The sequence below is a fragment of the Microcaecilia unicolor genome, chromosome 4, assembly GCF_901765095.1.
Source record: "Microcaecilia unicolor chromosome 4, aMicUni1.1, whole genome shotgun sequence".
In the NCBI taxonomy this organism is placed as follows: Eukaryota; Metazoa; Chordata; class Amphibia; order Gymnophiona; family Siphonopidae; genus Microcaecilia; species Microcaecilia unicolor.
The window spans coordinates 52,787,988-52,805,225 of NC_044034.1; the positions used below are offsets into that span (position 1 = coordinate 52,787,988).

At 43.8% G+C, this 17,238-nt stretch overlaps 1 protein-coding gene across 1 annotated transcript in view; it reads right to left on the reverse strand.

The window, feature by feature from the left end:
* Window positions 1-17,238, reverse strand: part of TMEM123 (transmembrane protein 123) — a 105,511-nt gene that overhangs the window by 39,108 nt on the left and 49,165 nt on the right. The gene's annotated exons all lie outside the window — the stretch shown is intronic.

The window sequence follows — 17,238 nt, forward strand, 5'->3', positions numbered from 1 at the left end:
CCTTAGGCTTTTGATATATGATGCTGGTTGAATGCTGGGTGGGGGAGGGGGATGTAGGATGAGTGACTGATTATCTAAAGTGAATAATGGTTGTGGGATGGTGAACTCATTGTTTATACTCAAGACTGGGGGAGCAAATGGTGGAAAACTGTGAATTGAGGATTGTTTGAAAGGGGAAAGGGTTCTATTTTTAATTTATTTATTGAGATTTATTAACCACTTTTATGAAGAGATTCGCTCAAGGTGGTGTACAGCTGCCACAGTTTAACATAAAACTTACAATTTTGTTAACAATATAACAATAGTAAAATAACCAAGAATAAACATAACTACAGTTAATAAGATAGGGAAAGAGGAAGGGGAATGGGACTTGATATACTGCCTTTCTGTGTTTTTTTTTTGCAATTACATCCAAAGCGGTTTACATAGTATATACAGGTAGTTATTTGTACCTGGGGTAATAGAGGGTTAAGTAACTTGCCAAAAAGCCCAAATAGTAGCAAGATTCCATGCTACCAATCCTAGGGACAGCAGTGGCTTGTTTACAATGTAGATTCTACTTAGTTCCAGGAGATGAATACTGGTTAACATGGGAAGAGGAGGGCTACTGGCAGGGAGGGTGCGCCTGGAAGTGAGATGCTTTGTTATTGGGCGGGGGGGGGGGGGGGGGGGGGGGGGGGGGTTTGGGGGACTGAGAGGGTATTATATGCTGCAAGCGAGTGAAAGGGTGAAATACAGCTACCGGACATCTCAGATAATACAGATACCGAAATCAATTTGGTATCCGTATTAAAAGTGAGATGTCTGGTTGCTATATTTAATTTATTTTTTTTAGATTCGCACTGGATGAGCTTGATTCATGTTTGTAGTTTTTATTCAACCCAGATTGACAGGTATGGTTTTTATCATATACCCAGTGGCACGACAGTCAGTGTTTTTCACATCTGTTTCTATCTAGGTCTCGTAGCAGTTTAGTTAGTATAATTACTCAGTGCTCATTTCTCGCCTTTTTATACCATGTATGGGATAGCAGTTTCAATTTATTTTAGTATCAGTATTTGCTGCTGCTGCTTATGCATGATTGGTTTTTTGATTATCTTTTTTTAATTTAATTCAAAATTTCCTCACCCTGGGTACTCTCTCTTAGTTTATGGCTTTATGTAACATCACTTTACTGATTTTTACATGTGTGAACATTTTATGGTTATTTTAATGCAGGTCCTACTGACCAGTATGATTTAATTACGTTTGATTATCAATTTGTTTTTTCATATTGACACATTGTAAATTAATACTGTATATTGCATTGTTGATTATATCCTCTTGGACCTTTTGATATATGTATTGTTCATTATTTTATAAAATCTTTGTTTATATTTTTAGACTCCCGACGCAGGTCATATAAGCCATGTCGTGTCATATGAAGCTCATTAAAATATTGTTTGCTTTTTATCACCATCTCCACTGTGTTGTTTGTTTTGTGCTTGATTATGGAGTGTGATTCTTCTGTGTTTGTTTCTGATTGCCTTGGTACACTGGCATCTTGTGGTTAAAATGCAAAATGCATCCTTTGAAAGAGTACACAATCCACAGAGGAAGCAGGGCAAACTACCATACAATCAAAATCAGAATTCCCTGTTCAACTTGTTGGCATACATACGACCTACAAACAAGCTCGAATACAGTGCAAAAAAAACAGCATAGATTGAAAAAGAAAAAAAAAGACAGAAATATAGCCTCAAAGCTAAATGACTCTCCTAGACAGTTCCAGCAATAGGGACCTACAGCAGATACTACCACAGCAAACTGTCACTACCAAACACCACAATACAGGTGGAGAAAAATGCCAAATGGCATTAAAAAAAACTCCACCACAAAAGTGTAAACGGTCATAGTATGTCAAACAAAAAAAAAAGTCACTACAAGCCTGTGTATTCCAAATCCAGTAATATTGATCTTGCTTTGAACTTACCTGAAAAAACTTTTTCAGATATGTTCAAAACAAGAAGACTATGAGTAAATAGCTCGGACCATTAAATGATCGAAAGGAAAAAAAGGGATGCTTGGGGAGGCCAAAGCAATAGTGGGAAAAAAACAAGTTGATTCTTTGCTTCACTAAGGGGGATGCAAGGGATCCATGGCAGAAGTGGTATTTAGTGGTGACGATTTAGAAGGAACTGAAACTAATCTGAACTGAAAACTTATGTGTTTGTATAAGCATATGATAGGTAGGGATTATGATCTTGCTTGGGTGTGCATTAGGCAACATGCCTCTATGTTTTATAGTCTTTTTGTTTTTATATTTGATTTTATATTTTTATGTATGTAATTTGTAATCTTCTTAGGTGTTAGGCAGAGTAGAAATGTCAAAGTAAATAAATAAATATTCCTCTTTGTCACAACAGCTTGGGTTGTGCCTGTCTACCAGCAGGTGGAGTTAAGAGAATACAGAATTGAGATCTCATGTGCCCCGTGTCTTCACCCATTCTCTCTCTCTCTCTCATGTGCCCCCTGTGTCTTCACCCATTCTTTCTCTCTCATGTGCCCCTTGTGTCGTCACCCATTCTCTCTCTCTCTCTCTCTCTCATGTGCCCCTTGTGTCGTCACCCATTCTCTCTCTCTCTCTCTCTCTCATGTGCCCCCTGTGTCTTCCCCCATTCTCTCATGTGCACCCTGTGCCTTCCCCCATTCTCTCTCCTTCATGTGTCTGTGCCAGAGCCGGTGGTGGGAGGCAGGGATAGTGCTGGGCAGACTTATACGGTCTGTGCCACAGCCGGTGTTGGAAGACGGGGCTGGTGGTTGGGAGGCGGGGATAGTGCTGGGCAGACTTATACGGTCTGTGCCAGAGCCGGTGGTTGGGAGGCGGGGATAGTGCTGGGCAGACTTATTCGGTCTGTGCCCTGAAGAGCACAGGTACAAATCAAAGTAGGGTATACACAAAATTAGCACATATGAGTTATCTTGTTGGGCAGACTGGATGGACCGTGCAGGTCTTTTTCTGCCGTCATCTACTATGTTACTATGTGTTTATGCAAAAGCTAACGGTACCGCGAGGAGTGGACTAAAACACACACACACACTCAAAAACAGATAAGCAAAACGCAAACTTAACACTGAAGTCTTCAATGCATGCATGCAGTTCAGCCAGTACCAAATGAAATACCCAACAAGGGGCCCCTCATTTCACCGAAGCTGTGTCAGCAGTAGAGAAGTTTCAGACCTTTGAAAAAGTGTCATCACACTTGGTTTCATTTTGTTGTTCTTACTAAGCCAACAGAATGCTTGGGAACTGTTCGATTTAACTGCTTTTTCCATCTAAGTCAGAGAGACACGCGCACAAGTACAAAGGGTGGAAGAATTCTGTAAACCACATTCTGCATGCTTTCAGAACTTGTTTGTTCTCTGTTTCTCTCTTTCAGAGTGGATATTTAATGCTTTTTCTTACACCATTTATTTTGCTTTCTTCCCTTCTCTTTTATTCCTGGTTTCATTCTCATGCTGCTCTTATTTCCCCTATTGCTCATCTCATTCCTCTTCCATTATTCTGAGAATTTCTTTCCTTCCCCTTCCAAATCAATGGTTCTCTCCTCCCATCATGTCTTTTTTTTTTCTGTCCACCCTAGTACTCAGTCCTCTCTACCCCCCTAACCCCAATATCCACTGTTTTTCTCACCTTCAGTCCTTCTCCTTGCTCCTCACGTTCTCAGATCTCTAGCACTCCTATTTCTGATTTTCCTCCCTCTCTTCCTCTATACCTGAATCATTATTCCATAACCTTCTTCCCAATACCTCTTTCTCTCCCCACCCTACTCCGAATGCTTTTTTTTTCCCATCACCCTGGCCCTTTTGCAGGGTCATAAGAACATAACGTAAGAACATAAAAGTAGCCATACTGGGTCAAACCAATGGTCTATCTAGCCTAGTATCCTGTTTTCCAAACAGTGGCCAAGCCAGGTCACAAGTACCTGGCAGAAACCTAAATTGTGGCAACACTTCATACTACAAATACCAGGGCAAGCAGTTGCTTCTCATGTCTGTCTCAATAGCAGACTATGGACTTTTCCTCCAGAAATTTGTCCAAACCTTTTTTAAACCCAGATACACTAACCACTGCCCTTTGTCCCCCAACTCAAGTCCTCCCTCTCTTTCTCTCTCTATCCCCCTTCCCTTTACTGGATTCTCCCTCCCTATCCTGTATACTCAGACTTCTCTATTTCTCTCCCTCTCCCCATCCCTGCCCTCATTCTAGTTTGGTCTTCTCTCCTCCTTTATCTCTGATACTCACTTACTTACCACCCCAATATAGTCCAACTAATCTTTCTTATACTTTCTCCAGCCCACACCAGCAAGAGCAATGATGTCTAATACCATATCAGCACTCTATGCTTCCTTTCCCCAAGTATTCAGACCCTCTCTCTTCTCTCTCAACATTCACAAGCATTCAAACTTCCCTCCTCCAACATTCACCCCCTTTCTCTATACTTCCTTTCAGCATTCACATCCATTCCCCTCCCTACAAATCATTTTCTCTTGCGTACTGAGTTCTTGAGCCCAAGTCCCTACACCACAGATATTTAGGGCTTCTAGCAATGGATGGGGCAGGGAAGAATCTAGAACAGACAACACAGAAGAGCATGAAGGCAGGGTGTAGCAGGTATCAAGGGTTCTTCTTTGCCCTTTACTGCTGCTGTGCGAGCTCTATGGTCCAGAACCCTCTCCTCTTGTCTTTTCAGGTGTTGCTTGATTGTCGTGATTTTGCTCTGTTTTGCTCTGCATAGCTAATCTCCTCTTTGTTTCCCTCTGGAACTATCTGCTCATTTACTGTCCTTTTCTGTGGAAACTGCATGTACTCTGGGTTACCATAGTGATCTCTTCCCAATCAGGTCTGCTCCCCTGCTTCCTGGGTTACGAGAAGGTATGGTGAGAGGGTATGATAGGCCAGAGGGATATGAAGGTGAAGGAGGCAGGAAGTAAGAATCACTGATGATCCATGTGCATCAGGGAGGAAGATCCTTTTGGGGTTGCCAGCACTGCTGTACAGGAAAGACTTCTATGGCATACTAGTAGAGCATCATTTTAGAGATACCGAACAAAAGAACGTAAGAGTAGCCAAACTGGGTCAGACCAGTATCCTGTTTTCCAAATAGTGGCCAAGCCAGGTCACAAGTACCTGAAAGAAACCCAAATCAAAGCAGCACTCCATACTACAAATCCCAGGGCAAGCAGTTGCTTTCCATGTGTCTCAATATCAGACTATGGACTTTTCCTCCAGGAATTTGTCCAAACCTTTTTTAAACCCGGATACGCTAACTGCTGTTACCACATCCTCCGACAATGAGTTTCACAGCTTAACTATTCGTTGAGTGAAAAAAACATTTCCTCCTATTTGTTTTAAAAATATTTCCATGTAACTTCCTCAAGTGTCCCCTAGTCTTTTGTACTTCTGGAATGAATAAAAAATCAATTTAATTCTACTACACCACTCAAGATTTTGTAGACCTCAATCATACGTCCCCTCATCCATCTCTTTTCCAAGCTGAAGAGCCCTAACCTCTTTAGCCTTTCCTCATACGAGAGGAGTTCAACCTCCTTCATCATTTTGGTTGCTCTTCTTTGAATCTTTTCTAATTCCTCTATATTATGTTTGAGATATGGCAACCAGAACTGAACGCAATACTCAAGGTGCGGTCGCACCATGAAGCGATAGAAAGGCATTACAGTATTTTGGGTCTTATTCACCATCCCTTTCCTAATAATTCCTAGCATCTTGTTTGCTTTTTTTGGCCACTGCCGCACACTGAGCAGAAGATTTCAGCATTAGATATTTTTATTGAGTGCTGACCCCAAAGGTGGACCCTAGCATCAGATAACTATGATTCAGATTATTCTTTCCAATGTGCATCACCTTGATTTGTCCACATTAAATTTCATCTGCCATTTGAATGCCGTGTCTTCCAATTTTCTAAGGTCTTCCTGCAATATTTCATAGTCCCCAGGTGTTTTAACAACCTTGAATAGTTTTGTATCATTTGCAATTTAAATCACCTCACTCATCGTTTCAATTTCCATATCATTTCTAAATATGTCAAATAGCATCAGTCCCAATACAGATCCCTGCAGCACTCCACTGTTCACCCTTCTCCATTGAGAGATGACCATTTAACCCTACGCTCTGTTTTCTGTCCAATAACCAATTCCTAATCCACATGAGAACCTTGCCTCCTATACCATGACTCCAAAAGCTTTCTGAAAATCTAGATATATCAACTGGCTCACCTTTATCCACATGTTTATTCACGCTTTCAAAGAAATGATGCAAACTGGTGAGAAAATACTTCCCTCGGCTGAACCCATGCCAACTTTGTCCCATTAAACCATGTTTGTCTATGTGTTCTGCAATTTTAATTCTTTATAATAGTTTCCACTATTTTGCCCGGCACCGATGTCAGGCTTACCGGTCTGTAATTTCCCGGATCACCCCTACAACCCTTTTTTAAAAATTGGCGTCACATTGGCCATCCTCCAATCTTCTGGTACTGTGGATGATTTTAACGACAAGTTACATATTATTAACAGATCAGCAATTTAATGCTTGAGTTCTTTGAGTGAAATTGCTGATCTGCTGTCAGCAATCTTCCCAAAGCAGGACTCCAGTTTGGGTACAAACAGCCACAAATTCTAAGTCTACATGAAGCAAACAAACAAACAAACCAGTACTTCGGTGTTGAGCTAGAGAACACAGTGCTGCCTTGATAATTGTTTTATTTTAATAACTGGTTATACAGGTTCTGGGAAGCACATTCAACCAAGTATATGCTCTATTTTGGCTATAAAAATCCTTTTTCTAACAGGGGAACTATATTTGACAGTGGAAACTATTAACTCCAAAGAAACTATTTTCATTAAAAATTGATTTCTGTGGCAGATAAATGTCTAAGAGAAGCCCAAAATTGGCACTGTATGACTTTTTCTGCTCGTGGATTTATTAACACTCCCAAAATACTGCAGAACACGTATGGGATGCAAGATGTCTAGCACAGTGCAGCAAACTCTAATTTGGGCAGAACACCCCTATCTATGGGGCCCTTTTACAAAAGGGTTGCCACGTGGCAACCCGGAACTACCTCCGGCCCAACATGGCCACTAGTGGTAATTCTGGCATGCCAGAAAATATGTTTGGAATTTTTACCGCGGCGCTAACCTCATGGCCGCACAGTACGAGTAATCTTCCCGCATGGCCATTTTTTTTGTTTGGGGGAGGGGGGCTTTATACTCGCTATGGTAAAAAGGGCCCTGGTGAATGGGAGAAAAGGCCCCCGCTGCTACCGCAGCTTGGTAAAAGAATCCTATGTTTCTAGGATGGTAACTAATTGATATAGTTGGTTTCTGTAACCCATTTTTCCCCCAAAACATTTCATAAGGATCCAATTCAGCTTAGTACATGTTCTGCCTGAAATCAAAGATGGACACTGAATTCCTCTACCTCACCTATTAACAGCATGAAAAATATGTGAATGGTCAATTTTCAAAGTGATTTAACCGGGCAGGAAAGGCACCTAAGAATAGCAATCCTGGGTCAGATCAATGGTCCATCTAGCCCAGTATCCTGCTTCCAACAATGGCCAATCCAGGTCACAAGTATCTGATAGAAGAGGAACAGAGCAGAAGATGGATGGGTGGGTGGGGGAAGAAGGGAAGCACAGCAGAAGATGGATAGGACTGTGGGTGGGTGGGAGAAGAGAAAGGCCAAGAGATGGATGGTACTGTGTATGGGTGGGGGAAAAGAAAAAGTCCAAAAGTTGGATTGGACTGTGGATGGATGGGTGGGTGGAGAGGGGAAGGGAAAAAGACCAAAAGATGGATGGGACTGTGGGGAAAGAGGAAGAACAGAGCAGATTAATAGAACTCGAGAGTAGGGGAATAGAGCAGAAGCTGACTGGGACTTGGTGATTTAATGGGAGAGTGCTGGGGAGCAGAACAAAGAATTATGGATGGGAGAGATGGAGTGGGAATTTTGAGGGGATAGTGAGTACTTGGCAACTGGTAGGTAGGAGTAAGGGTATGTTGATGGGTTTGGGAAATAAGTGAGGGAATGAAATGAGGAGCAAGAGAAAGGGAACGAGTGTGCGGAAAGATTGAGATATAGTGTGAATGACCTCTCCAGAGGATAAGAGCCATTAAACAGGGATGGAGGTACTGGGTAGGGATGCGAGAGGACAGGGATAGGTCTCTGAAGGGGTTTGAATGAGGGAAGAAATGTGGTTAAAAAGATGGTGAAAGAGGCAATATGAGATGGAGTGGAGGGAAGAAAAGAGAAGAATGTCATGGAGACAAGAGAAGGAAGAAGAGACAGGGATTGAGCTGGGGCTGAGAGGGTGAGTACAGTGGATAGAAATAGGGGAATAGGGAATGAGTGAAAGATGAGGGGTGGATAGGACACTGGGGAAGGGGAGAGACAAGGGAGCCAATGGAAGTGCTGGAGAGGGAAATGGGAAAGCATGCAGCACATGGTTCCACCCTGTGTGTGTGTTTACGCTGAGGCAGTTGTGGGGTGGTAAGGCAGTTTGAAGGGGTAGTTTTGGGGAGAAGGGGGGCATTGGGTGTGTTACGTGTGGTATTCTTTCCAACTTCTTTTGGGTTGAATAACCAAGAATCCATGACATACTGAGATGTGAAAATGAGGAGACTAAGGACTAGAGGGTGAGAAAAAAAAAAAGAGAGAATGAGGGTAAAATCAAATGGAAGATAGAAACCTAGAAAACAGACAAATGGAAAAAAAAACATAAAGATTAGTGCTAGGCAGATACAGAGAAGGAAAGGAAGAAGACAAGAGGAGAGAGAACTGGAAAGGAAAACCTGGAAAAGAATTTAAGAGATGACTGACACAAGGAATGTGGAAAAGAGACTGACCAATCCAACAGAAAAAAGGAAGATGATGGACATGGGGAGGGGGGAGTAGGGTGACAGAAGGGAGATGCTGGATTGGGATGGGTGTAAAAGAGGGGAAGTACTAGAATGGGGTGGGGAATATGCTGGCTTAGAGGAGGGGAAAGAGAGGGGATGCTAGATCAGAGAGGAAAAAGGATATGGGAGAATATCGGATGTGGGGGTGGGGTTGTAGGGTGAAGGAAAATACTGGACATGGGGTAAGTAGGAAGACAGAGGGGAAATGCTGGACATGGGTGGAGTAAGAAGACAAAGCTGGGGGTGCTGGACATTGGATGGGGATGGAAGGAATGGGGAGATGACATGGAAGTGAGAGAGGGACACAGAGGGATGGGGGAAGATGATATGTTGGACAGAGGCAGCAAGAGAAAGAAGATATTGGTCAGAAGAATGAAAACAGAGAGTAACATACAGAGGGGAGGAAGAGAAAGAAGGTGCTGGAAGAGAGGGGAGAGGTAGCAAAAAATGGGGAATAATAGGATGAAGAATGGGAGAGCTGGGATGAGGGAGATGAAAAGCTGTAGGTAGATGTATTATTCAAAAAAAAAAAAAAAGTATGAGCGAATGAAATCTGAGCAGGTGAGAGAGGTAGAAAAATAAGGAAAGCTGAAAGGAAAAGGTCAAAGTCAGAGGTAGATATAAGAGAGGACATGAAGACAAGAAGGGAGAGAAGGGGTGGCAGATGGACTAAAGACTCTGGAAAGAAAGTTAAGAAAAGACAGAGGAAAAGAAGGAACTGGAGACTGGGACAAACATGATCAGAAAAAACAAAACGACCAGACAGCAAAGGTAGAGAGAAGAATTTTATTTTTAATTCAGTGAATGGAAAATGTTAGTTTACAGTAGATTTACACTACTTTATTTATATTTTGCAGAGTGTAGGGCATTTTATCTCTTTCTTTTCTCTCATGTTGCACTGCCTGCACAGTGTGGCTTCTTGGGGTTTAATTTCTGCCTACATATTCATAGTTTAAGTTTGTGGTCATTTTTCCTGTACTTGGCAAGGGTCTATAAGTTCAGTATTTATGACCACGACCAGAAATTCTGTATGGAGTTTCTATTTAAGCATCTGTAATAATTCAGCTTGTTCAGTTTCCCAATAGGCATATTGATGTTCTAGGTCTTACTTTTTTTTCTAGTTAGGGTCCTTGTTGTGTAAGTTAGTGGTGTTATAGTGAACTAGATTAGCTCTATAGGTCCTGAGTGAGTTTTGTAGGTTTTGTATTACAAGCACTTCACAATATGCTTGAGACTGGAAAGGGTTTATATTTTTTACAGAGATTATCTGGCTGCTAAACTTAGCCTGTCAGCCGATAAATAGTGGTGCGACATGGCCGGCGACTGGGCTAGCCGCTAAGCCCTAATATTCAGCTGAGATAGCCGGCTATCTTGTGCTGAACATTAGCGCTTAGCTGGCCTAAGGCTATTAACCGGCCTGGAGACGTTCCTGGTTTTGCTTTGTATAGCTGATCTTCTGTTTTTCTCTGGGACTCTGCTCACTTACTGACCCCTCTGTGACCACTGCATATCTCTCCACCCAGATCTACTCCCCTACTTCCTGGGTTTAGAGAAAGAAAAAGGGAGTTAGGAAGGAAAGAGGAAGTGACTATCAATAATATACAAAACTCACTTGATTAAAGGCAATCCAAGAAGGAAATGCACTGAAAGATTGTAGCATCATACTAATCCATGACATACTGGAGAACAGAATAAAATGGCAAAATACAACTGTCATTTGACTGGGGGGATGAGGGAAAGATTTACACAATTTTGGAAGCACAGAGATGAAAAGGAAGCTAATTAGAACATGCGCGTTTGGCACCTCTATCTTTGTCCTATATAGAAACGGTTGAATATTTCTCATTTCTCAATTTTTTATATTTTTACTATGCGGTGATCAATATACTTTGTTAAATATTATGCAAGTGCTCAGTGAAGTGCATATTACTTTCGGATCTTCAATATGTAGTTCTCAAACAAATGGAAGCAGTGCATGGTGGCAACATCGCTAGGAAATTGAAACATTTTGAACAAATAATTATTTTTGAGTGGGATACAGTGGCCCCTCATAGGTTAAATCGGGAAAATTGAATGGATCCATCAATAGTTGGGGAGTTCCCTCTGATCTGGTTGGTGGAAGCAAAGCAGCTGAGCTGACGTCACTGGACATTTAATACTGCGCGTGTGTCAGCGTGGTTGGAACGGATGGATCGCATGAGTGGAAGGCGCGCACCGCCTTCAGGTATGCCTCAGTTATTATTATAAGTTTCGCTATGAGGGAAAGATAATCTGATGTATATAGTAAGGTATTATTCTTTTTTTTTTTCTGATTTATTTGTAATTTTAATGAATTTTAGAAGATACACTTGTACAGAAAAGGAGTATTATCATACCATACAAGAAAATATTTTATAAAGAAAATCTATTAAATGATAATTACTGCTAAAGTCCACAATTATAGACAAGGCACAATTCAAAAATTGGTTAACATAGGAAAAAATGAATAGAACATGTTCCCACTTATCCTATCACGGAGTAGATACTAATGGAGGAAGCACAAGAGAGTTTACGGCTGGTTCTTGTCTGGAGTCCAGGAATTTTGCTAACTAATCACTCTCAAAGAAAACATATTAAATTGATTGAAATTTAACAACACATTTGCAAGGAAAATTAAGCCAGAAAATTCCCCCCTGAGACAATGCACAATCACGAAGTTTCAAAAAAGACTGACGTCTTTTCTGAGTTTGTCTAGCAATATCAGGAAATACTTTGACTTTGCAATTCAGAAAGACTTCATGTCTATGTTTAAAGAAAGTTTTCAAGACCCAGTCCCGATCCGGCTGTAGAACAAAGTCTATAATTAATGTAGCAGGTTGTACTCCACATAGTTCATCTTCAATTGTTTGTGATAAATTCAAATTTAGCTCCTCAAATGGGGTTCCCATAGATGGTATTATACACTCACTTGGTTTCTTAACATAGGGAGCCAAATAATAAATCCTTGCTACAGGTGGAAACAATTGTTCAGTAATTTTTAATACTTCAGAAAGATATCTTTTGAATGTTATTAAAGGAGCCTAGTAAGGTATTATTCTAACAGTTTTGGAATGCGAGTGGAGGTATCATTTCAACATGTGTGTTTGCATTTTTTGCCAGAGTGAAGCAAGTATACCGCCAATAAGATCTAGACGGACCTTGGTTCTCCTGATGACGCGCAAGATCGCGAAACACCATGAGTGTTGAGAACAGAGAACACTGAGTTGGAACGAGAACATTGATGTGATTGGAAGGATTGTTCACTGCAAGCCGCTTTAAGGATAGCGGCATGGACTTGGAGTTTTAATTTCACTGTCATCTTCTCACGAAGTACCTGGGCGGAGATGGAACTTTAAATGAATATAGAGGAAGCACATCGTACTGCTCTTGCCTGCAGCTAAGTACTTTTAAAATCAATACAGTGTTATAATTTAGCTTGTAATAGTAATATATAGGAGATGAGGGAAGGGGAAAGTGCGATGATGTTTATTGAAACATATTACATTTCCAGATGACTCGCCCGAGTAATATGCACTTCACTGAGCACTTACATAATATTTAACACAGCATAGTAAAAATATTTAAAAAATTGACAAATGAGAAATATTCAACGGTTTCTATATAGATCATAGTTTATATTTTGAAACCAGGACACAGAGTTACCCCAGTGTTAGGTTAGGTTACCTACAACAGTGCTGTTGATATACAAGCTTCGTATAGACTCAGGGAAGCATAACAAGTATGTTCAAGGACAAACGGGGAAAGCACGTAGCACATGCTTCCAACCCGTGTGTGTGTGTGTGTTTATGCTGAGGCAGTTGTGGGGTGGTAAGGCAATTTGAAGGGGTAGTTTTGGGGAGAAGGGGGGCATTGGGCGTGTTATGTGTGGTTTTCTTTCCAACTTCTTTTGGGTTGAATAACCAAGAAGCTTTTCTTTTTTTTGTAAAATCTTGCAACAAACTGGAAGAAGAAACAGCTGCAGCTGAAAGTACTTTTGCTTTCCATACTGACAATTTTGCTCTCATAATAGTTATAAATCAATGGACAGCACTTCAGTCTTGCTGAAAAAAAGCAGCTGGCTTCCAATTAGCGAATGATACATACCTGTAGCAGGTGTTCTCTGAGGACAGCAGGCTGATTGTTCTCACGACTGGGTTGATGTCCACGGCAGCCCCCACCAACCGGAACAAAAACTTTGCGGGCGGTCCCGCACACAGGGCACGCCCACCACGCATGCGCGGCCGTCTTCCCGCCCGTGCGCGACCGTTCCCGCTCAGTTGAATGACAAGCAAATTAATGAGTAAAACGCAACTCCAAAGGGGAGGAGGGAGGGTAGGTGAGAACAATCAGCCTGCTGTCCTCGGAGAACACCTGCTACAGGTATGTATCATTCGCTTTCTCCGAGGACAAGCAGGCTGCTTGTTCTCACGACTGGGGTATCCCTAGCTCTCAGGCTCACTCAAAACAAGAACCCAGGTCAATTGAACCTCGCAACGGCGAGGGTATAACAGAAATTGACCTACGAAGAACAACTAACAGAGTGCAGCCTGACCAGAATAAATTCGGGTCCTGGAGGGTGGAGTTGGATTTAAATCCCAAACAGATTCTGCAGCACCGACTGCCCGAACCGACTGTCGCGTCGGGTATCCTGCTGTAGGCAGTAATGAGATGTGAATGTGTGGACAGATGACCACGTCGCAGCTTTGCAGATCTCTTCAATAGTGGCTGACTTCAAGTGGGCCACCGACGCTGACATGGCTCTAACACTATGAGCCATGACATGACCCTCAAGAGTCAGCCCAGCCTGGGCGTAAGTGAAGGAAATGCAATCTGCTAGCCAATTGGAGATGGTGCGTTTCCCGACAGCGACCCCTTTCCTATTGGGGTCGAAAGAAATAAACAAGGGCGGACTGTCTGTGGGGCTGTGTCCGCTCCAGATAGAAGGCCAAAGCTCGCTTGCAGTCCAATGTGTGCAACTGACGTTCAGCAGGGCGGGTATGCGGTCTGGGAAAGAATGTTGGCAAGACAATTGACTGGTTAAGATGGAACTCCGACACCACCTTTGGCAGGAACTTAGGGTGAGTGCGGAGCACTACTCTGTTATGATGAAATTTAGTATACGGAGCATGAGCTACCAGGGCTTGAAGCTCACTGACTCTACGAGCTGAAGTAACTGCCACCAAGAAAATGACCTTCCAGGTCAAGTACTTCAGATGGCATGAATTCAGTGGCTCAAAAGGAGGTTTCATCAGCTGGGTGAGGACGACGTTGAGATCCCATGACACTGCAGGAGGCTTGACAGGGGGGGCTTTGACAAAAGCAAGCCTCTCATGAATCGAACGACTAAAGGCTCTCCAGATATGGCTTTACCCTCTACACGATGATGGTAAGCACTAATCGCACTAAGGTGATTCCTTACTGAGTTGGTCTTGAGTCCAGACTCTGATAAGTGCAGAAGGTATTCAAGCAGGTTCTGTGCAGGACAAGAACGAGGTTCTAGGGCCTTGCTCTCACACAAAACGACAAACCTCCTCCACTTGAAAAAGTAACTCTTTTTAATGGAATCCTTTCTAGAGGCAAGCAAGACACGGGAGACACCCTCAGACAGACCCAACGAAGCAAAGTCTACACCCTCAACATCCAGGCCGTGAGAGCCAGAGACTGAAGGTTGGGGTGCAGAAGCGCTCCGTCGTTCTGCGAAATGAGAGTCGGAAAACACTCCAATCTCCACGGTTCTTCGGAGGACAACTCCAGAAGAAGAGGGAACCAGATCTGGCGGGGCCAAAAAGGCGCTATCAGAATCATGGTGCCGTGGTCTTGCTTGTGCTTCAGTAAGGTCTTCCCCACCAAAGGTATGGGAGGATAAGCATACAGGAGGCCGGTCCCCCAATGGAGGAGAAAGGCATCCGACGCTAGTCTGTCGTGTGCCTGTAGTCTGGAACAGAACAGAGGCAGCTTGTGGTTGGTCTGAGAGGCAAAAAGGTCCACCGAGGGAGAGCCCCACTCTCGGAAGATCTTGCGTACCACTCTGGAATGGAGCGACCACTCGTGCGGTTGCATGACTCTGCTCAGTCTGTCGGTCAGACTGTTGTTTACACCCGCCAGGTATGTGGCTTCAAGAAGCATGCCGAACTGGCAGGCCCAACGCCACATCCCGACGGCTTCCTGACACAGGGGGCGAGATCCGGTGCCCCCCTGCTTGTTGATGTAATACATTGCAACCTGATTGTCTGTCCGAATTTGGATAATTTGATAGGACAGCCGATCTCTGAAGGCCTTCAGTGCGTTCCAGACCGCTCGGAGCTGTAGGAAGTTGATCTGAAGATCTTGTTCCTGGAGGGACCACAGTCCCTGGGTGTGAAGCCCATTGACATGAGCTCCCCACCCCAGGCGAGATGCATCCGTCGTCAGCACTTTCGTGGGCTGCGGAATTTGGAATGGACGTCCCAGGGTCAAATTGGTCCGAAGTGTCCACCAGTGCAGCGAATTGCGGCAACTGAGGGACAGGCGGATGACATCTTCTAGATTCCCGGTGGCCTGGCACCACTGGGAAGCTAGGGTCCATTGAGCAGATCTCATGTGAAGATGAGCCATGGGAGTCACATGAACTGTGGAGGCCATATGACCTAGGAGTCTCAACATCTGCCGAGCTGTGACCTGCTGAGACGCTCTGGTCTGGGAAGCGAGGGACAGGAGGTTGTGGGCCCTCGCTTCGGGAAGAAAGGCCTGAGCCATCTGTGAATTCAGCAGAGCTCCTATGAATTCCAGAGATTGGACTGGCTGGAGATGGGACTTTGGGTAATTTATCACAAACCCCAGCAGCTCCAGGAGGTGAATAGTGCACTGCATGGACCGGAGGGCTCCTGCCTCCGAGGTGTTCTTGACCAGCCAACACGTGCACTCCCAGCTTGCGTTATACGCCGCGACCACCACGAGGCACTTCGTGAACAGCCGTGGGGCAGAGGCGAGCCCAAAGGGCAGCACACAATACTGAAAGTGCCGTGTCCCTAGGCGGAATCTGAGATACTGTCTGTGAGCTAGCAGTATTGGGATGTGAGTGTATGCGTCCTTTAAATCCAGGGAACATAGCCAATCGTTTTTCTGAATCATTGGTAGAAGGGTGCCCAAGGAAAGCATCCTGAACTTCTCTTTGACCAGGTATTTGTTCAGGCCTCTCAGGTGTAGGATGGGGCGCATCCCCCCTGTTTTCTTTTCCACAAGGAAGTACCTGGAATAGAATCCCTGCCCTTCCTGCCCGGGTGGCACGGGCTCGACCGCATTGGCGCTGAGAAGGGCGGAGAGTTCCTCTGCAAGTACCTGCTTGTGATGGGAGCTGAAGGATTGGGCTCCCGGAGGACAATTTGGTGGAGGGGAGGTCAAATTCAGGGCGTATCCGCACCGCACTATTTGGAGAACCCACTGGTCGGAGGTTATTAGACGCCACCTTTGGTGAAAAACTTTCAACCTCCCCCCGACTGGCAGATCGTCCGGTACGGACACTTTGATGGCGGCTATGTTCCCATGGATCCAGTCAAAAACCCGTCCCCGGTTTTTGCTGTGGAGGCGCAGGGGGCTGCTTAGGCGCACGCTGTTGATGGGAATGAGCGCGCTGGGACTGTCCCTGTGCCTGATGAGGCCTTCGGGCCAGCTGGGTGTACCTACGCTTGTTGTAGGCGTAGGGCGCAGCCTGCCTGGCCCGGGAAAAACGTCCACCTGCTGAGGTGGATGCTGAAGGCGCCCTATGAGGAAAGGCTAAAGCAGCTTGGGCTCTTTAGCTTGGAGAAAAGACAGCTGAAGGAGATATGATAGAGGTCTATAAAATAATGAGTGGTGTAGAACGGGTAGACATGAATCGCTTGTTTACTCTTTCCAAAAATACTAGGACTAGGGGGGCATGCAATGAAGCTATAAAGTAGTAAATTTAAAATGAATCGGAGAAAATATTTCTTCACTCAACATGTAATTAAGCGCTAGAATTCGTTGCCAGAGAATGTGGTAAAAGCAGTTAGCTTAGCGGGGTTTAAAGAAAGTTTGGCTATCTTCCTAAAAAAAAAGTCCATAAGCCATTATTAAGATGGACTTGGGTAAATCCACGCTTATTTCCTAGGATAAGCAGCATAAAACATATTGTACTGTTTTGGGATGCTGCCAGGTACTTGTAACCTGGATTGGCCACTATTGGAAACAGGATACTGGGCTTAATGGACCTTTGGTCTGTCCCAGTGTGGCACCACTTATGCTCTTATATAATGAGCA